Source organism: Taudactylus pleione, unplaced genomic scaffold, assembly GCF_031769625.1.
Source record: "Taudactylus pleione unplaced genomic scaffold, aTauple2 ptg000431l, whole genome shotgun sequence".
NCBI classification, from domain to species: Eukaryota; Metazoa; Chordata; class Amphibia; order Anura; family Myobatrachidae; genus Taudactylus; species Taudactylus pleione.
This window is the reverse complement of record NW_028284833.1, coordinates 2,597,735-2,620,963: the sequence shown is the minus strand read 5'-3', so window position 1 is coordinate 2,620,963 and position 23,229 is coordinate 2,597,735. Positions and strand designations below refer to the sequence as shown.

At 43.7% G+C, this 23,229-nt stretch overlaps 1 protein-coding gene across 1 annotated transcript in view; it reads left to right on the top strand.

Moving 5' to 3' along the window:
• Positions 1-5,704: 5,704 nt before the first annotated feature.
• Positions 5,705-23,229, top strand: part of RELL2 (RELT like 2) — a 54,182-nt gene continuing 36,657 nt past the window's right edge. The window contains exon 1 of the mRNA XM_088447380.1: positions 5,705-6,116. The gene's annotated coding sequence lies outside the window, so the exon portion shown is untranslated. The remainder of the gene's footprint in view (positions 6,117-23,229) is intronic.

Sequence of the window (23,229 nt, the reverse complement as noted above, 5' to 3'; positions counted from 1 at the left end):
CCTGAGGACGATTCAGTATGAGGCATCTGACAATCTCCCTGGGCTGGCTCACATCCCATCATTCGCCACCCACAAATCATACATTTTAAATAAAACAACTGGACTTTTAGTGCAGAGGTGGTCCAGCCGTTTTAAAAGCATATTGTATACAGTTTTGACTATAATGTCCGTTTAAAACTAGACACATGTCCTACTGTGTAAACTGTCTCCATGACATAGTACAGAGCTGAGGAGGAATTATTCCACGGTAATATATTATAAAATATATTACCCTGTTAACACACATGTGTAATCATCTTTTTTCCCGTAATTCATTTAATGAGATTACGAATGTGGGCAAATTATATATTTTCCTTGAGAAGACTCCATGGGGGAACAGTATTATCTTGTTTTCCTTCAATGGCTAAATAGTTACAGTATCTACAGAACAAAACAAAACATTTAAAAAAATTACTTGATGCATACTTCCACATTTTTCTAAATCGCATCTCAAGTTACTGGTACATATCAATAAATAAACTGCATTATTAACTGCAGCATATGTTACTGCTAGGAGGAAAGGGGATCCGCACCATCCCACTAAAGGAACCTAGTGTATTTAAAGGGGGGTAGGAAGCCCAGAAACTTCTCTTGGTAACAGTGCCATGACAAGGCTTTAGTTATACTTGCCTACTTTTGAAAAAGAATTACAGGGAGATTGTGAAAGCAGCACCTATGAGCGTGGCGGCAAAGTGGGCGTGTACTGCTACATCTGAGAGGTGTGTGCCATAAAATTGATTTACATCCAAATGTAAATGAGCCCCAACGCACTTAGTAAGATCTACGTGTTGACAAAAACACACTGATACTTTTCAGATAACGCATGTAGCCATAGGGATCATTGTGCCTTATAACCAATGCAGGGAAATTATACTAATGATCCCGTTTGAATGTATATATCTCTGCTTGTTTGTGTGTATATATATATATATATATATATATATATATATAAACAGCATCATAATAGCAGTAAGGTGCAATCAGGGAGATTGCTACCAGTGGTGGCTCCAGAGGTGGGACAGAAGCACAGTCCAGAATTCAAATAGGGGAGTCGGACCAACTGCCACCCCAAACGCTGCCAACATCTCCAGCCGGAACTCACTGGCAGTTGTTGAGGAACCTCTATTTGAATTTTGGACTGCGCCTCTGGAGCCGCCACTAATTGTTACTATTTTAGGGAGTCTCCCTGACGATCAGGGAGAGGTGGCAAGTATGGCTTTATGCCGCTCTGACATCATGACATCACGCCCAGGGGGCAGGGCCACCATCTCCGGTAAGTAAAGCACTGGCCGGAGCGTCCTAACGACACTCCAGGCAGCTCCACCGGCTGCAGTGTCCGGAGCGTCTCTTGCTCGCACACCCCTAGTTATGGCCGTGCTTGGTACGTCCAGGAGGAAAATCTGTTCTTTTGGTGCAGGTTCTAACAAATCACACTTCATTTAATCATACCAAATAGATTCAGATATATTTGGATTTCAGCAAAGATATACATATACAAATGATCTTTCTATCTATGTGGCACATCAAAGTACATGGCATGTAGAGGAGATGCATAAACCTGTTATACGTTTCACGGGTGCGCTGCACACTTCCTCAGATTGGGGCATGCTGGTATTTTTCCTTTAAATGATAGGTACATTTCTGATGTCCATGATGGTATTTATATCATGTCGTGATCAAATTAATGGCTGCGTCTTTCCTGTCCTCAGGCCAGTGGTCGTGTATATTACGGCTAGTTCTCTAAAACTGTAGAATAGCATTTATGTCATAAAAATGCAAAACATATTAAGCACAACATGCAACAGACATGAAAGGAGCCAAAGGGTTTCCATAGAACTAAGGACCGAGGCCACCAACCCTCCAATTAATGATACAGAAACAATCCAAATGCCTAATGAATACTGTACATAGAAAATAAAAGAAAATGTATATGTTTGCACATATAATTCAGGCGCATATGGATAATAAATCTAAGTATAGATGGATATCAATATATAAGAGCTGCTCCTAAGAGTGTTATATCTGTAGATACACCTAATGAAACAAAAATGTATGAACCTGGAAAAGCGTCACTAAGTGGGTATATATCAGTTATCCCAATGATATTCTAAGGCTTATGACTGAATCCAGACAAGGAGCGCTATATAGACAATTTATTATATTGGCATAAAAAGACAAGGAATGAATAAAAATATGTAAAAAACACACACAAAACAAAATAAAAATTATACATAAGCTGGTTCTATGATGGTTATGCAAAGGTCGCAACAGATACACCCCTGCAGAAGGTGTCTCTGTTGTCCTGTATTGAATGCAGCACTGTTATGCTGTAATTCCACAATCAGTATCAGCCTCCAAAGGCATAATCAATAGTATGAATACTCCTTCACACAAACAGGTTGTAGGTCTAGTATAGTTCTTGCTCCATGTGACCAAGAGTGGTCCCCGTTTGTATTTTAGTACGGAGTCACAAACTGATACAGTATCACTTTGGGATAAACTTTTAGTGCTGATATGCCAGTAGATACCGGGTAAAGAAAACACTTGTGTAGTGAATTGTAAAAAGTCACTTATGCACGAGTTCACTCGTGAGGACTCACAGTCCTATTTGAAACAGCAACACTGTCCGTGCGCACAGAAGAGGGAGGATAATAGAGACTGATTGATATATATTAGTCTCAGTGATAATACATTACCGCCGGCCGGCTTATGGTATACTGATCCGTCAGTTATGCATACAGGTCCCGGACATTGCTCCCACAATTGTTCTAGTTCTAGCGGCGGCTGGTGATATCTTTTGTATGAACTCCCGGAATTGGCTCAGCCGTTCATCAATCGTCACCCTCTGACGAAACCGCAAGGACTTTTAGTGGAGAAACGCGTAAGGGACCTTACATTCATCATCAGCTGGTTCTATAACACTTTGAAAGAACGAGCGGGCTCGAGATTGATGAACGGCTGAGCCAATTCCGGGAGTTCATACAAAAGATATCACCAGCCGCCGCTAGAACTAGAACACCTGTGGGAGCAATGTCCCGGACCTGTATGCATAACTGACGGATCAGTATACCATAAGCCGGCCGGCGGTAATGTATTATCACTGAGACTAATATATATCAATCAGTCTCTATTATCCTCCCTCTTCTGTGCGCACGGACAGTGTTGCTGTTTCAAATAGGACTGTGAGTCCTCACGAGTGAACTCGTGCATAAGGGACTTTTTACAATTCACTACACAAGTGTTTTCTTTACCCGGTATCTACTGGCATATCAGCACTAAAAGTTTATCCCAAAGTGATACTGTATCAGTTTGTGACTCCGTACTAAAATACAAACGGGGACCACTCTTGGTCACATGGAGCAAGAACTATACTAGACCTACAACCTGTTTGTGTGAAGGAGTATTCATACTATTGATTATGCCTTTGGAGGCTGATACTGATTGTGGAATTACAGCATAACAGTGCTGCATTCAATACAGGACAACAGAGACACCTTCTGCAGGGGTGTATCTGTTGCGACCTTTGCATAACCATCATATAACCAGCTTATGTATAATTTTTATTTTGTTTTGTGTGTGTTTTTTACATATTTTTATTCATTCCTTGTCTTTTTATGCCAATATAATAAATTGTCTATATAGCGCTCCTTGTCTGGATTCAGTCATAAGCCTTAGAATATCATTGGGATAACTGATATATACCCACTTAGTGACACTTATCCAGGTTCATACATTTTTGTTACATAGAAAATATCCTGACATTCCCAGAGTCCAAGTGAAAATATTATATTTAGTAAGAAAATTATTTCTTGCTGCTTTTTTCAATTATTTTGTTAAATTATGAAAATATATTGAAGGCAACCATTTTGTACCTATCCTGACACAATATTCAAAAAACCTTATTGAGCCTATCAGTGCCATAGAGAATACTGACATTGCTGAGACATGATACACTTCTGACCTCTTTGTATGTCTGGTGTAACCCATCCCTGTTTTATTACTGTTCTATTACTGTTTTGTTCCCAAATGGCACAAGGCGTTTGCTGGCACTATAAAGGTAAATGCCAAAGATGTGGCATCCATTCACCTCTTCTCTGCTATGCAGGTGAGAGGGAAATATCCCAACCTTCATCCCCCCCACACGCCCGGAACACTGCAGCTCGCGGGTGGGACAGGTACAGAAGAGCAGGACTGTCGCACCAAAACCAGGACGGTTGTGAGGTCTGCATGTATCTGTGTAGCAGGGCTGGACTGCCCATCTGGCCCTTCTGGCAAATGCCAGAAGGGCCGATAGCCAGATGGGCCGTTCGGGCGTCAAACCACAGCCAAGCAGCTCCGACCCCCCACGCTCTGCTTGGCCAGGGATACTGAAAGACGGGGGCGTGCAGCAAGGCCAGGCCACCATGACTCGCGGACAGGGCCGGCTCCAGGGGTCTGAGCACCCTGTGCCAGCCTGTTAGGCTGTGCCCTGTCATTGCGTGAAATTGGGGGAGTGGGCTCATTACTATAGGCCATGCCCCCTAAGTGATGTTATTAGGAGGTGTGCCGCATAGCACGCCTCCAAATAACATCAGGTTGCGGGTAAAGCCCAGCCCTCCGTCACTGGCTGGGCTTCCCCCAGCCCTCTCCCATCACTGAATGGATGAAGCGCGCACACTCCGGGGGTCCGGCACCGCCACACAGCTGCAGCGGTGTGGGGTCCCCAACCTCCCGATTTGACCACCCAGCCCACGGGTGGAACAGCGGGACAGTACTGCCCCGCTGAAATCAGGATGTTGGGGAGGGGTGAGCCCTCTATGGGTGGCGCCTCTGTGCGACCGCACTTGTCGAACAGCCCTAGAGCCGGCCCTGCTCACAGAACACCCTGTGAAGTGAGGCAACGCCTCTTTTGAGATTAGATCACGCTCCTGTCTCGGGCGAGTATGTGCATGTGCAGTAGGCTCAGTAGCCCCAGTCTTTCCAATGCTGTGTAGTGTAGGTTGGACAATTAAAGCAATAATTTAATAGGTTGTAGGGCCGTAGGGAGGGTGGTGCGGCCGGTGCCTCCGCACAGGTTGGAATCCTCCAAGGTCACTGAGCGCAAACTGCCCTGTTCCAGAGATCTCCATGAAGTGCGATCTCTGCCCTCCACCCATCCCTTGGCGGAAAAAGGTATGCTCTCAGGGGGAGGAGGGGGAGGTGGGGGCAGGGGGGAGCGAGAGGGGCGACAATGCAGCACAGGGCGCACTGCTGTCCTGATACAGTGCTGATAGGTTGCTGCAGTTTTAGGGATCTATTTACTAAGCCTTGGATGGAGCTAATGTAAACTGCGATAAAGTGCCAGCCAATCACCTCCTGTTATTTTTCAACCACAGCCTGTGACCTGGCAGTTAGGAGCTGATTGGCTGGTACTTTATCTGCGTTCACTTTGTCTCCATCCAATAAATAGACCCCTTAGTGCTGATTTGCTCCTTTGAGCAACATTAGTAAATAACCCTCAACGTGTCACATCACACAGCATCAAGCTTCCTGTGCTGCAGCAGGAGGAGCGTCACATATTGTTCAGAGCTGACATCTGACTGAATGGCTTAGGGTGCATTTTATGAATTGGCCACTAGGCGTCGCAAGATATAACCCTATTGTTTTGTACATGGGAATAAATGAATTTACACTAGACCAATCTACTCATTAAATTTTGCTGCTGATTTACAGTAGATGGATTTACCCTCTGCGACCGACCCACCATTCACCTCCGTGGACAGCTGTTATAAGGATTCATTAACTATTCACTATGCAATGAGGAGGCTGATCTGCAAAACTCATACATGACATGGGTGTGTCATAGAGCAGAGGGCTCCTCTCTTCCGCACTGAACATTTAAATGAGTGAGAAAGAGGATGATGAGTGCTGAAGTGTAATGTGAGCCTGCAATACCCCCCTGACATGGCTGCAACACACTGCCTTGTGTTTTCAAAGAAAATATTTCTCTTGGGTTGCTCTCTGATCCATGTTCGTCCCTGGGAGACTCTGCAGCAAGAAACATCCAAAGAAGGAGCGGATGCTTCCTCCCCAGCCTCCCTGGCAGCGCATCTGACCTGGTAAGAATGTATCTAGTCACCTTCTGCTGATCTCATGCACAAGAAGACTATTCATACAGAATAAGTAACAGTCAGGGGGTTCCTCTGCCAGCAGCACAGGTGAGGAGCTGATTATATGCCCCCATCTAACATCGCAGGTACCGATGCTCGTATTTCCTCATCTAGCCTAGGTACCACACCCACAGTAGCTGGTCTAGGTACAAAGAATAGGTGATATTAATGATCAGTTTTGCTGTCTGTATGCAGGTTTTGGGATTCATGTATACAGTACAAAAGATCAATCTTCTACAGGAACAGTGAGCTTAAAATACAGTATCTCTGTTTATTTTACATAGACACACTGTAAATACGTGTCACAGTTTACCTTAATATACTTTGTGTACTGACGAGAGAGACACAGACAGGTAGGGAGAGAGAGAGAGGTAGAGAGAGAGAGAGAGAGAGAGAGAGAGGTAGGGAGAGAGAGAGGTAGAGAGAGAGAGAGACAGACAGGTAGGTAGGGATAGATAGATAGATAGATAGATAGATAGATAGATAGATAGATAGATAGATAGATAGATAGATAGATATGAGAGAGAGAGAGATACAGTAGATAGATAGATCATACTTGCCAACTCTCCCTCATTGTCAACGAGACTTCCTGAAACAGTAGCAGTCTCCCTGTCTCACTGAAGAGTCTAGCAATCTCCCTGATTGCACCTTACCCCCATTATGAAGCTGTTATATTAATAAAACAGAGATATATACATTCAAATGGGATAATTACTATCATTACCCTGCATTGGTTATAAGGCTACATAATGATCCCTATGGCTACATGTATTTTCTGTAAAGTATCTGTGTGTTTTCATCAACAAATAGATCTTACTAACTGCTTTTGGTCTCATTTACATTTGGATGTAAGTCAGTATTAGGACACGCCTCTCAGATGTAGCAGTACACGCCCACTTTACCGCCGCGCTCATAGGTGCTGCTTTCACAATCTCCCTGAAATGCATTTTCAAAAGTAGGCAAGTATTAGCTAGATAGATAGATAGATAGATAGATAGATAGATAGATAGATAGTTATGAGATAGATATGAGATAGATAGATATTAGATAGATAAGGGATAGATAGATAGATAGATAGATAGATAGATAGATAGATAGATAGATAGATAGATAGATAGATAGATAGATAATTAGATAGATATGAGAGAGAGAGAGAGAGAGAGAGAGAGAGAGAGAGATACAATAGATAGACAGATCATACTTGCTAACTCTCCCTCATTGTCAGCGAGACTCCCTGAAACAGCAGCAGTCTCCCTGTCTCACTGAAGAGTCTAGCAATCTCCCTGATTGCACCTTACACCCATTATGAAGCTGTTATATTAATAAAACAGAGATATATACATTCAAATGGGATAATTACTATCATTACCCTGCATTGGTTATAAGGCACAGTGATCCCTATGGCTACAGATAGATATGAGATAGAAAGATAGAGAGAGAGAGAGAGAGAGAGAGAGAGAGATATGACAGAGATAGATAGATAGATAGATAGATAGATAGATAGATAGATAGATAGATCATGTGAGATAGATATGAGATAGATAGATAGATAGATAGATAGATAGATAGATAGATAGATAGATAGATAGATAGATAGATAGATTAATTATGTGAGATAGATAGATATGAGATAGATATGCGATAGATAGATAGATAGATAGATAGATAGATAGATAGATAGATAGATAGATAGATAGATAATGTGAGATAGACAGATAGGATATGAGATAGATAGATATGATATAGATAGATAGATAGATAGATAGATAGATAGATAGATAGATAGATAGATAGATAGATAGATAGATAGATAGATGTGAAATATACACACATACAAATACAGTAGAGAAAGATCAATTATATCATTTATTTGAACCAATATATTTACAAATATTTGCAATTTCCATTTTGTTTTAGCAGAGGGGTGCCAATCATTATTTTAGTGGAGGCATAGGGCCCTACCTACATGCCACGGTACTTAATTTTGTATTGACGCAAATAGTGGTGATAAAAAATGTACGTTTTCGGGTCTAGGACCAGATGATTAGTAAATATGCCCCATAGTGATTTTGAATGTGGCTATCATGGCTTTACAATGTAACTGATATAATGTAATGTAATTGTAACATGGTGATATTGGGTGACAAGTTGTACACACAAATGCTGCACAACATGCGGCTCACATTGTACACGCAGCAGATCAGAATGAACGATCTTCTTCAGTCTGATTCGTTGCCAGATTCTCCCTGTATGTCTGTGTAGCTCAGTCTTGTGGGGGGAGGAGTCGCTGCTAATAGGACAGGTAAGTGATGTGCAGTGGGAGGTGTGGCTATAGGGTGGTGGTATGTGTTTCTATGGGATACATTCACTATCCTGACAAAGGGGATGCCGGCAGTCAGAATACCGTCACCGGAATCCCGAAGTAAGTAGCAGGGTTAGGGGAGGGTCAGGGGTTAGGGTTAAGCCCTAGGGGGAGGGTTAGCATTGGGCTCTAAGGAACGAGGGTTAGATTTAGGGTGCGGGGAGGGGGAGGTTAGTTTTAGGCACTAGGGGGCGAAGCAGTCGGGAAGCCGATGGACAGAATCCCGACCGTCGGCTTCCCGACTGTCTAATCCCGGCAAGGGGTTAAATGACAGGTGTCAATATCCCGACGCCTGTCATTTTACCTACGCCGGGAGCCCGACACCTGGCTTACTGATCGAAGGTAAGCCGGGCGCGGACAGCCACGCGGGCGGGGGGAAGGTTAGTTTTATGGTTCTTGGGGGGGACTTAGGGTTAGGCACCCCCCCGGGAGGTTAGGTTTAGGCTGGGGGAAGGGAGGGTTAGGGTTAGGTACCCACGGGGGGAGGTTAGGATTAGGCACCCCCCCCGGGTACTTAGGTTTAGGCACCCCCGCAGGGTACTTAGGTTTAGGCGGCGGGGAAGGCGGGTTAGGTTTAGGCACTTAGAGGGGGGTTAGGGTTAGGCACTTGGGGGGGAAGGTTAGGGTTAGGCACCCCTAAGGGAGGGTTAGGGGGTAGAATTAGGTTAGTCAATACTTACCTTTGACGATCGGGATTTCCTCCTCTGTCGGGATTAGAACTGCTGGCCATGCGGCCGGCGGTAAATCATATATATTCCCTAGGGGGGAGGGTTAGGTTTAGGCACCAGGAATGGAAGATTAGGGGTAGGGAGAGGGGGAGAGTTAGGATATCAACCGACAGGTGTCGGTATCCTAACCCTGTCGGGATGCCGGCATCAGGATTTTGACCGCCGGGATCCTGGTCGTTAGCATCCCGTACTGATCCTGTTTCTACAGAGGGGAGAGAAATATGTGGCTATGGGGGATGTATAGGTATAGGGGGGATGTGTGTAACTATCCCTGGCAGGAGTACATTTATTACTACAGAGGTGCGGGAGAGGCTGAATTATGTTATTACAGAGGTGATGGGAGGAATGTGAGGTGGGGGGTTACTGCAGGGGTGATGGAGGGTGTTACTATAGTAGTGACGGGGAAGGAAATGTGATCCTACAGGGGGCAGAGGTAGAAGAAGCAAAAACTTTTTTTATGGAGAAATGGGAGAAGGGAAAACTTGTTACTACAAAGGTGAGGGAGGCCAAGCGTGTAACTTTGGAGGCTGGACTGGCTCCCTCCCATGTGATGTGACTACTCCCTCTACTTGTCATGGCTGTGCCCTCCCTGGTGGGCCAATGCTGCTTGGAGGTAGTGCACTCACTCTTGTCCCCATTGGGACTTTTTAAGCACTTTTGAGAAGTATTGCATAATGGCAAATAGCTTCCTCTTTTACTTTATTGAATACTAAGGGGGAGATGTATCAATCCTTGGAGAGAGAGAAAGTGGAGAGATATAAAGTACCAACCAATCAGCTCCTAACTGTAAATTTTCAAACACAGCCTGTAAATTGGCAGTTAGAAGCTGATTGGTTGGTATTTCACATGTTTAAGAAAATTATGTTTAATAGTGGCCAACACCAGGACTGCTGAGTTCCAATATTGGCCAAGGGGTAGGGCTATGTCCTGTTAAGGGCTTTTTGCATAAAGTTTGCCCCGACGGTGTGTGCTGACGGGAAGGTGGTCACGGAATCTTGAGGGGGCATGATTATGCCTCTGAGACAGCCCCCAGAGTGGCCTGGATATACAACCACCGCCTCGGCGCTCCAAGGCCAAGCCCCTTCAAATGAGTACTATTTCCTGATGCAGCCCAGAGACCTCGCACTGTACTGTTGCCGTTGATAGCACGGTTATGGGCATTTGATACTGTTGCCATTGATAGCACAGTTATGGGCATTTGATCTGTACTCCATTTTCAGAAGAGAAGGGCTTATTATCAAATGAATGCAATAATTGGTTCATCATTTTAAGCTTTTAAAATCAATTTGAAAAAAGCTTCATACTAACTGGGAGTAAGATCAAGATGGACACGCATGCCCCATTTGTTCTGGTCCTGTCACCTTTTGTGCCAACTTTTTCCAGAATTGTAATGTTTCCTAGCCAATCAGGGCTTTACCAAACTGCCCAACTAGGCACATGGCTGCAGTAGCACCGCCCAGGTAAAGGGGGTCATCGAAATATGACATTTTTTTGTTTTATTTTATTTATTTTTGTATTAATTGGTTTGCTACTTGTTATGTACCCAGCACGTATTGTTTCAGTATGAATCATGGAGAGGGGTGCTGCATAGAGCCACATGGCACACACTGCCTCTAATTATTATGACTGACTGTACATCTTTGTTTGCTCACAGCTGTATGACAACATGACACTGATAAAATATACAGTACCCTAAATAATGCAACCCACTCATCTCCCAATTGTATAGCACAACGGAATATACTGGTGCTATAGAAGTAAATGTTGATAAAATAATGGCCCTCATTCAGAGCCACAGTACGCTCGTTCCGAGCGATGTTCGCACATCTGCGCATGCGTACGGTTTTTAGGTCAAAACGGGCGTTTTAAGGGAGTGCATATTTAATACAGCAGCGTCATTGACCACGTCACTTGCTTTTTTTTAACTCAGAACTGCTCGCAAAATAGCGGTTGAAAACACCAACCACAAGAATAGCGAGCAGTTCATACGCTGTACGATGTACTCGATTAATCTAATAAATAGCGGACATGACGTATGGTGCGTGCGGCCAGGGGGCGTTTTTATCAAAAAAACGAGCGTATGTTTTGCTCGCTCGTTCAGACTTAGAGGTGGGAACAGACTGCAATTTGCGAACGGATCATTTGAATAGCCACCCCTTGTTTTTGAACGAACGACCACAAATAGCGAACGGCTCTGAATCAGGCCCAATGTTAGTAAATAACCAGGCCACCTGACTGCATACATTATAAAACTGTCCATAGCCTCTCAGCATGATCAGTTTGCACAAGAGCACTGTGCAAGTGTTGAAAGCTGTTATTCGGTAATTGCTTTCTGCACGTGCTCACCCTAGCCAGCCATGGTACTAAGCAGATGATCTGTGTTTCCCTTGGGTGCTAAATGAGCTTCCTGAGACTGGGAGAGACGATTAAGGAGAAGGAGGGAGAAACGAGGGAGGGGTTCTTCTGATTCCAGTCCTGCAGCTGCCAGATACTGCTTCCAGCCATGTGACCCTTTCCGGTGAAATGGGAATTGTCACAGAGTTTAGATGGAATGCCCCCAAATTGGTCCTCTGTGACTGAGGTTGTGCTGTTGCTAGGATACAGATGAAGGCAAACATCTTCTTTGTGCTCAGGTATTCAGGTAAGCAGGAGACACCTAGAAGTGATCAGACAGTGGTAGATCATTACTGCAGTTGACTGTGCTGGGCTGAGGGCTGTACATAACTCGCACACACATCGTGTATAAAGCTGGTGGTTAGATCTGCAGCTTACTGTACATCAGAATGCACCTGAGTGATGAATTATTGAGCTGGTTAAATGAATTAAGCAGGGTGTGACAGAATATTGCAGAGATGCAGTCAAGGTCACATACGCGTTAGAGCTTTATTATGGAGGACATTGCCGGATTGGGCGGCTGTGATTATTATAAGAAAGGGAAGTATTAAAATGCAGAATTATTATTTTTTTCCCCTTTGTAGCAGCTGGGAGCTACTGGATATTCTAAGCTGCTGTTATAGTCTCCCTAGACGGGGGTTTGCCTATAGTGCCTGTCTTGCTAGTCACACTCATTATGGAGGAGATGTACTAAGCTCTGGAAAGTGATAAACTGAAGAGTGATAAACCACCAGCCACTCAACTCCCAACTGCCATGTTACAGGCTGTGTTTGAAAAATGACAGTTAGCAGCTGATTGGCTTGTGGTTTATCACTTTCCAGTTTATCACTTTTCAGAGCTTAGTACATCTCTTACAGTTTATAGAGGAGGCACAGGAGTGTCCTAACGGATGCAGGAAACTCCTGGGGTACTGGCATGTGGAAGGAAATGGGGTGTACTGCATCCATATGACCATCAGACATGAGTACACGTCAGACATGAATTATAGTACACGTCATAAAACATAGGATGACAGAACACTTGTTCATAATATGTATAGGCATATGATTGCTGGTTGGGCACAGATTGTATAAGTGTTTCGGTATACTTTATGGATTTGTTTTAACCTGTTATGAGCTTTCAACGTGCAATTTTCACATCCAGGTTTTTTTTATTGCTATTTTAGATAACTGCAGTTATGCATTCGGTACAAATAAAGCAATGTGTTCGCAATTAGGTCTGTACCGTTCAAAGCAGTTTTGCAAATGTTTCCTGGAATTATTATTACCATGGTTGTTGGTTCAGTTATTTATATTACATTCTATGTCAGTAAGGACAAATTATCTATAAGACTAAAATACTGAGAAAGTACAGTATGAGCTGACGGACATCCTGGGAAAGATTTAGAAAGTATTCGGATGATAGTATTTTCTGTAGCTAGACTTTCAGTATATACAGCTCTGCAGGGGTTATTGCTCACATTGGTCATGCATTCTCTTCTGCTGTGGAAGACTTTAAAAACGGATGATATTCATGAACCTGGCTGGGTATTGTTCTGCATATAGAGATAATGTGAGGAGCGTAGGGTGTCAGACACTGATAATAAAGGTCATCTCAGCTGGTACACATTCTCCAGCCAGCTTGATATATACGTTTGTGACTTTGCCATTAGGTCACTTTTTACTCTGCCCCGTCATTCTGTTACCCTCCAGACAGAAGTTATTCTGTTGTTGCCCTCTTGGTTTGCCGTATCATGACGTGTACAGTAGGTAACTAATTAAACTGCATTTAATTCGTACCTGGTGTTGATCACAATCTTCAGAACCCCATTCCATCACAGATAGATTAACAGGTGAGTTCAGAATAAAGTTAATAAAATAAACAATGTATGTGGCCCCAAACTGCGACAATGACAGATAATGATCTTATGCAAACAAACCAATATGGAGCCATTATTAATCCGGTCACATGACCTGAGAGTCAAGTGGTTCGATCCAGCATGAGTTGCCCTCCCGCGTGTGTAGCCAAAATAATAGATGATCATTTGATTGTGCCAAGCATCAGGTTTGGGCTATGTTACAGGCTATTTGTGGCTTAGAGAATCAGTGGTGGTTTGTTCTGTGCTGCACCCTGGTAACTCCTTCACTAACTCAGATGGCTCTTAGTTATGAAGCAAGTCTATTCTTCTTCTGTTTGTCCAGGGTTTCGGCTTGGTTTTACTTGGCTAACATTTTCCAAAGTTAGCTCCTAGGTCCAATTACTTGGTACCCTTTGAGTGATTGAAGTTCTGCTGTTTTCTAGAAAGTGATTCAGTATGAGAACCTTGAATGAAAGTAACTTGGGTTGGCTGCCAACCTTCAGCTTCCTCATTGGGTGAAGAGGATGGGCTAGTGCACGTCCTTCCTTTGTATACCTTCAGGGTTTTTGCTGGATCTCCCCAGTTGTTGCCTCCTGAATTGACTTTATCACATGTCACTTCCATTAATTATTATGTGACATCACCGCTTGTTTTAAAACTCCACAATTTTATACTGAAAATACTAGTAAGATGATTATCTTTAGGGAGCTCTTTATGTAGTTTTTGGCAATACCAAATTAATGGGCACTGTATCCCCTTATTGGCATTGTAATGCCATGCAGTAGACCATTTTCAAAAATCAGGCAGGAAGCCGGAGAGCATTGAATGTACGGCCCTTACCTAGCTCAACCCTTTCACACGCTGAGGAAGCTGCAGGTTAGCAGCAACATAACCGTTTTTTTTCTTGAATATTTTAGTATTAGGCCAGTTTCTTTTCTTTTTATCTCTTTTCTATACCATACCATCTACCATTGGAGAAGAATACTTAACTTTCTTGTCTTTGGCACAATTGTAGGATATATTGCTCATTCTCAAGAGCACCATCACCGTCCGATGGTACCACAGGTGGAAATAGTTTCCTCTCAGCTACTATTGCAGATGTCCCCAAACTTTTACTTAGTAAAAAAGCACATTGAGTAGACATTTAGGAGTCAGATGTGGACATTGTTCAAATGTCTACATTGAACATGTCAGCCGGCAGAGATTTTCCGGCCTATTTTAGACATCTGGGATGGCTGGCCCGCATGACCATATAATTTCTCAGCCGGCCGAGAGTCATGCAGATGGTCCAATGCTGCGTCCGTGGACCATTAATGCATGCAGGAGGCATGACGACTCCTGCTGTATTAACCTAATAGAAGGACAGAAAGGACGGAATTGCAAAGCTGTTTGCTTGTAGCTTTGCAATCCCATCCTGTGCTCAATCACTCCATTAGCATGATAACTGCAAAATGGAAGGTACACAGTCCATAAAAATCAAATTAAACTTACCCATCAGATATAATAGATAGGAACTAAAAAAAGATTTTAGCTCTAGATATGAGGAAGATATTAGATAGGAAGTCAGGTTCAATGAAGTTTAAATAAGAAAGAAGGATGTCATCAGGAGCACGTAACATAAATATACAGTATATATATATATATATATATATATATATATATATATATATATATATATATATATATAGGGAATTCATTTTCTATTCTACCCAGAGGACCTTGCTATTTGTCTATAATTATTTCCAGAGTGCCAGACTGCACATATATATATATATATATATATATATATATATATATATATAAATATATATATATATATATATATATATATATATACACAGTATATAAATAAATAAAATAGAGAGGGGGCACTACATGATGCAATAAACGTTTATTTATTTTGAAACAAGGTATCACTTAAGAACAGTACAATAGGATAGTGCCGCTCGTACCTATTATTAAAAAAGGATTCAGTATGATTTACCGCATGGCCGGCGGTTCAAATCCTGGCAGTGGCATCCCGGCAGCAGTGAAGATCCTGATCGTCCCAAGGTAAGTATAAACTAACCTAATTCCCCCCCCCCTAACCCTAACCCTCCTTAGGGGTGCCTAACCCTAACCTCCCCCCCAAGTGCCTAACCCTAATCCCCCCTCTTAGTGCCTAAACCTAACCCCCCCCCTTCTCCGCTGCCTGAACATAAGTCCCCCGGGAAGGTGCCTAACCCTAACCTCCCCCCGGGGGTGCCTAACCCTAACCCTCCCTTCCACTAGCCTAACCCTAACCTCCCGGCGGGTGCCTAACCCTAAGTCCCCCCCGGATCCCTAAACCTAAACCCCCCCCTGCCCCGCGGCTGTCCGCGCCTAGCATCCCTTCAATCGGGAGATTTCGACGCCTGTCATTTAACCCTTGCCGGGATTAGACAGTAGGGAAGCCGGCGGTCGGGATTCCATCCATCGGCTTCCCGACTGCTTCCCATTAAAAACCGGTGTGGGCTGGTTCCCACATGGAATTTTTAAAATACTCCACTAGGCAATCTCCAAACAGCATCCCAAGATCCTGTCGGGTTCACACACCACGCCGCTAGACACCAATAGAGGCCGCCACCGGTTGGACCACGGCAGTCTCACATACGATGTGGAGATAGCCAGGAATGTGTAGTTGCCACGTCACGAGGCCCCGCTCTAACGCGTTTCATCAGAGACCCTCGCAATTATCTATGAATACATACAGAGTGCAGGACGGACCGCTATATATATATATATTAGGGATGTGCGCCGGACCATTTTTGCCGGATTTGGATTTGCCAAACTGCGGTGACTGGCTTTGGATTTGGATTTGGATTTTTTACAAAAATTGGCAAAAAAAGCTACAATCACATAAATCTGGCTTTTTTTTTCTTCCTAGAGTGTTAGTAACCTCAATAACATTAATTTCCAGTAATTTACAGTCAATTTAGACCACCTCACAGCTTAAATTATAGTTTTGCACATTATTGGCCAAAGGTTGCAGTGAGCTGACTGGTTGCCAAGCGTCAGAGCAGCGGCGCAGTGGCACAGACACCACAGTTTAAAGCACATCTATGAAACATTGCCACACAGCAGTGGCAGAAATGTAAGGTAGTTCAAGATGGAATTATCCTTGGGCCCTCCCACTCACCCTAATGTTGGATATTAAAAAGGACATGCAGAGTCACAGTGCTTTTATACATAGCGGGCTAGTGCCCAAAGGAGTCACAGTGCTTTTATACTTAGAGGGCTAGTGCCCAAAGGAGTCACAGTGCTTTTGATTTATACACAGAGGGCTACTGCCCAAGGACTCATGGTGCTTGTATACACAGAGGACTAAGGCCCATGGAGTCACAGAGCTTGTATACAGTGGGCTAAGGCCCAAGCAGTCACAGAGCTTGTATACACAGAGAGCTTATGCCCAAGAAGTCACAGTGCTTGCATACAGAGGGCTAAGGCCCATGGAGTCACAGAGCTTTGTATACAGTGGGCTAAGGCCCAAGCAGTCACAGAGCTTGTATACACACAGTGGGTTTATGCTCTTTCATGGAGCTTGTATAATACACACAGTGGGTTTATGCTCTTTCATGGAGCTTGTATAATACACACAGTGGGCTGGAGCTTGTATAATACACACAGTGGGCTATGCCCTGTCACGGAGCTTGTATAATACACTCAGTGGGCTTATGCCCTGTCACGGAGCTTGTATAATACACTCAGTGGGCTTATGCCTTGTCACGGAGCTTGTATAATACACTCAGTGGGCTATGCCCTTTCACGGAGCTTGTATAGTAGACACAGTGGGCTATGCCCTTTCACAGAGCTTGTATGCACTCACTGGGCTTATGCCATGTCACAGAGCTTGTATAATAGGCACAGTGGGCTTATGCCCTGTCACGGAGCTTGTATAATACACACAGTGGGCTTATGCCCTTTCACGGAGCTTGTACAATACACACAGTGGGCTTATGCCCTGTCACGGAACTTGTATAATACACACAGTGGGCTTATGCCCTGTCACGGAGCTTGTATAATACACACAGTGGGCTATGCCCTTTCACGGAGCTTGTATAATACACACAGTGGGCTTATGCCCTTTCACGGAGCTTGTATAATAGACACAGTGGGCTATGCCCTTTCACGGAGCGTGTATGCACTCACTGGGCTTATGCCCTTTCACGGAGCTTGTATTATACACACAGTGGGCTAAGCCCAGTCACGGAGCTTGTATAATATACACACAGTGGGCTAAGCCCAGTCACCGAGCTTGTATAATACACACAGTGGGCTAAGTCCAGTCACAGAGTTTGTATAATACACTCAGTGGGCTAAGCCCAGTCACAGAGCTTGTATAATATAAATAATACACTCAGTGGGCTAAGTCCAGTCACGGAGCTTGTATAATACACAGTGCACACAGTTGGCTAAGTCCAGTCACGGAGCTTGTATAATATACACACAGTGGGCTATGCCCTTTCACGGAGCGTGTATGCACTCACTGGGTTTATGCCCTTTCACGGAGCTTGTATTATACACACAGTGGGCTAAGCCCAGTCACGGAGCTTGTATAATATACACACAGTGGGCTAAGCCCAGTCACCGAGCTTGTATAATACACACAGTGGGCTAAGTCCAGTCACAGAGTTTGTATAATACACTCAGTGGGCTAAGCCCAGTCACGGAGCTTGTATAATATAAATAATACACTCAGTGGGCTAAGTCCAGTCACGGAGCTTGTATAATACACAGTGCACACAGTTGGCTAAGTCCAGTCACGGAGCTTGTATAATATACACACAGTGGGCTAAGCCCAGTCACGGAGAACACAGTGGCAAGAAGTAGAACTACTCTCTCTAACTAATCTAACTCTAGTCTCGCTTTTCCCCTCTCTATCACTACCTAACTAAGCGTGACTGTTCCGTCTGGATACAGTCACGCGAAATGGCGCCGACAGCCGGGCACCGTGCCTTTTATAGAGGCCGAACGTCACGCCGGACGGGTGACGTTCGGCCTTGAGGTGGAATCTGAGTCAGGCGGGAACACCCGAACTTGCGTTCGGGTGGACTCGGATTCCACCTGTTCGGAGCAGTTCGGATTCCTCAGAACCCGAACCGCTCATCACTAATATACATATGTATATATATATATATATACTGTATATAGTTTTTTCTGGGGTGTGTCTTGTTTTCATCTTTCACTTTTCAAACATTCCAGTAACAAGTCAGGGATATAACTTAATTTTGTAGTTCGTTTACATTAGTAAAGTGTTTCCCTTATAGGGGATGATGAAAACACTTACAGCAAGGCTGATGATGTGATGTGGGTGAGACCCCTTGAGACACCAGTGTTAGAGGTTAGAAGCATGGGAAGCGAATCAAGAGAAAGAAATGTTGCAGGATAGAGATCAGCGTGTAGAGTTGTGCTCTTGGGTTTCTTGTAGTTATGTTATTATTATTTGTTAGATTGAGAGGAGATGAGATTTATATATCATGTTTGTTTTAGAACAGAACCTGGTAAAACAAAATGTAATATGTTGTGGGAAGGACGACTTTCTGTTCTATTCTGTTTTCTACTGAATATCAAAACAGCTCTATTTATATAGTGATTGATCCAGACTCTCGTCAGTGGATGTTACCACATATAACGTAAGCCTTCCCCACATCATTGAGCCAGATCAATAAATAGACGACTTTGTTGGTATAAGTGCTCGTTACAATGTGCTGTACGCAACCTATATCTGTTTAGATTCCCACTTTTGCCAATTAGATATTCATAGCAGAGTTTGTTATTATTGTTATTGATATTATTAGATCTTTGCTGTCTGGCACTTTGTGTCTCCCTGTTATGGAGGCAGAGAGGGAAGGCGAGGGTACAGATTGCCCAGGCCCAGACCTCTGTGATGACCCGGGAGTGCAGGGGAGTACACAATTTCCCCCCCCCCTGCGATGCCGAGATCAAAGTCCACAATACACACCCCCCCGATTTGCAGAGGTGCACACCATTGTAAAGTAGACAAGGGGGCATCACTGCGACCCCCAGCACCCACCTGGACCCATCCAAGTTCTTGGTGGTCCTAGTTATGGAATATAGGACCTCTAAGGAGCATTTTTATTTATTTATATTTCTTCATAATGTGATATTTTAGGCCAACAATATTTTAGAGCCCCACAAATATTCTCATTTTTTTTATTTCTCTTTCAGGCAGCACATTGTGTAGTACCCCCGTTCTTAGTATATATTATAGTCCGCATGCCAGTATACAATAAAGCCCTTGTGCCACTATGCACCCGTGGCTTCAGTGGCTAATTGAATTTGCCCCTCATAGTCTTCTGCCAGAATAAAGTATAGACCCATGCTTGCATACAGTACTGATGGTTTGTTGGTGTTATTGCAGTTATAATAGTGCAGGGTTGTATACAATACCTTTAAATTCGTAGCTGGTGTTAAATACACATATAGAAACCGTTGTAATTCCTACACCGTTCACCTGATTTGGATGTAATTACCCTCAAATTAAATCTGAAAGTCTGCAGTTAAAGCACATCTTGTTTGTTTAATTTCAAAGCCATTATGGTGGTGAATAGAGGCCAAAATATTAAAATTCTGTCAATGTCCCAATATTTGTGCACCTGACTGTAATAGTATGGGTATAGAAACACGTTCCCGCATTTATTATAAATGTAAAACCTGATATAGTCCTTGGTAAGACGTGGCAGCATTATAGATGATGTGCAGTTGTTACTGGATAGGGATGTATTCAGAACTTTGCGTACAGCGCTGAAGCAGGAGCTCCATTTGTTTGCTTGTTGGAATATATTATGTCACAGCTGTGAAATTATCTACAGACATTATGAATATGAGCAGTAGAACAATACCCCCAGTTGCAGCACTTTAATGATGGCTCATTTATCTCTGTGTTCGTACACATGTCATTGTTAGACATACAGGAGGAATTGTCGCTTGGGAACTGTAGGGCTCAGCACACAACTGCACTCTATTCTGTTCATAGGGGGCACACAAAGACCACCAGAGCTAAGCAGTCACAATAATCGTGTGTACGCTGCTTCCATGCATGGCCTCTATCCATTCAGCAAAGGAATCAATTATCTCATTGTAATGACTGTTTAAGATTTTTCAGATGGGTATTGGGTATACTTAGTTCATCACTGCTAACAGCTGTTTCATTGCAGGCATTAAGAGTGTTGCAGAGTCATTTAACTGATCTGATCCTGCTGGCTTCCATTCAGCACAAAGGGTGCAAGTTAAAAAACTTTCTAAAGCCGCCAATCAGATTCTAGCTACCATTTATCTAGTACATTCTATAAAATGATAGCTGGAAGCTGATTGGTTGTTATTATCAATACTTCCAGATGTCCTCTTTAGAAGGTTTGATACATACCCTGCTGAATCACTGATATGAAAGCTACCTGGTCAAAGCAAAAGGCCGAACAGCCATTTGCACCATCATGTGCCTAAGTACTATTGCATTGGTGTCAGCTATTTTGTAGAAAGAACTCTTGAGGCTGGGCCTGCACAGGGAGAATAGTAAAGGACACCATGAAGCCGACTGCCCCTTGTTTCACCATCTTATTTATTCTCAGGTTGCTTAAGCTTTGTTGCCTGACTGTTATGTTATCCCTGAATGACTGCCGGTTTCCTCTGCTGATTTCAGCCTTGTAGTAAGTACTGTATAATGGCAGTCAATAAAACACATGGCTTCAATTTAAAAAAAAAAAAAAAAAATAATAAAAACAGCGTTACATACAAATAAATGGATCTCAGTAGTACAGTAATTCTTCGGGTATTGTAAATATGATTTCTAGGAAAATACTGTAAGCATTCCCATAAAATGACTCTGATCACAGACTGACTCCGGGCTGATACAGAGAAGTACGCTTTGCCGGTGTACATGTAACTGAGCGATTATCTGTAATCTGCGCATGCGCTTCAGTCTTACAGCACATACATCAAGGTACATTACCGTAATCGCTCGCAGCGACTATTTTCTCGCCGTGTGATTGACAGTCAGCGAGCATTTGGGGGAGGTAATGCGGGGGAGGCGGCAAGAACGCAGGCGTGTCAGACCATTTTCGGGGCTGGTCGCAAACTGCAACTGCGATTTAGTGCGCAGATAATATAGCTCCGGCGTCCAAGTACCCGCTGTCATTCTGCACAATCATCGGGTTACTCAGAAGGCCGATTATTGAAGGATCTACGAGTAGTGGTCAGCGGTGGACCTGTAAATACTATTAGTGTCCTTACGGTTTTATAAATAAACTGATTTAATCCCAGAGGAGTCCGACAGTCTGGTCATACGGACACAGGGCCTGAGATGTACATTAAGCCGATATTTATGCAGTTGAGCGATTATCGGTAAACTGCGCATACGTCTAATTCACGCTGCGCGTGCTTCATGTTATAGTATCGTAGTCACTCGCAGCTACTTATTACTCGCAGTGTGACTGACAGTCAGGGAGTATTTGGGGGATATAATGGGGAGTGACGTAAAAAAAATGCAGGTGCGTCGCGACCGTTCTCAGGGTATGTCACAACCTGTGTGTGTGACCCTGTACGCAATGAAAACGTCTCTGACGTCTCAGTTCCCTCAGCCATTCTGCGTGTGCATAGAGTTACTCAGGAATGCTAACATTGAATGGTCTGCGAGCGATGCTGCGTCTGTGTATGCAGATGCTTGGGTTTGCAATGCCGCAGGTGGGTGTCTCCAGACATCTCCTGGCAGCTGCGACATTTGCATATTTTTGCACAGCAGTTGCATATGGGATCACACCTGCAATGGCATTAGCGTACCTATATTTATTTATTTATTTATTAACAGTTTCTTATATAGCGCAGCATATTCCGTTGCGCTTTACAATTGGAAACATTGATAGAACAAAACAGGGTAATAACAGACAGACATAGAGGTAAGAGGGCCCTGCTTGCAAGCTTACAATCTGTAGGGAAATAGGCATTGATACACAAGGATAGGTGCTATATACTGCAATTTGGTCCGGCCAGAATGCAGAGTTTCTTGGTGGGCTGCATGATCCAGTCACACAGGAATGTCGGCAAAATGTCAGGAGTATGTGAAAGAAAGACAATATGTGAGGTTATGTGTGGACTGTGAGAGGGGATGTAATAAGACATGGAAGCTATGAAGGTTATGTGGTCGGTTCTGGAATCTGATAAGCTTGTCTGAAGAGGTGAGTTTTCAGGGAACGCTTGAAGGATTGAAGAGTAGAGGTAAGTCTTATTGTGTGTGGTAAGGCATTCCATAGAGTGGGTGCAGCCCGAAGAAATCATATATACATATTGCCTGCCCACTGTTAACGTTCTGCGGCGGCGGGCAAGGCAAAGTGTTTATGTTTATATGGGCGCACTGCACTTGGCAGTAAACATGCTGGGAGAGATGCTGGTGTCAGTGCAATGCAGATGTCAAGGAAACAGTGGGGCAGAGGAGCCGACAGAGGAAGACAGAACTTCACGTTCACAGCTTAGGTAAGTGATAATCGGGTTATAGAGGGGAACTAGGAGACACTGTGGGGCATATGTGGCACTATTGGGGGCATAGGGCATTACTGTGGAGGAATATTGGGCACTATTGTGGGGACAAATTAACTGGGGCACTGCTGTGGGGGCACATTGTTAGCTGGGACACTAATGTGGGGGCATATTAACTGGGGCACTACTCTGGGGTCATATTAACTGGATCACTACTGTTGGAGCATATTAGTA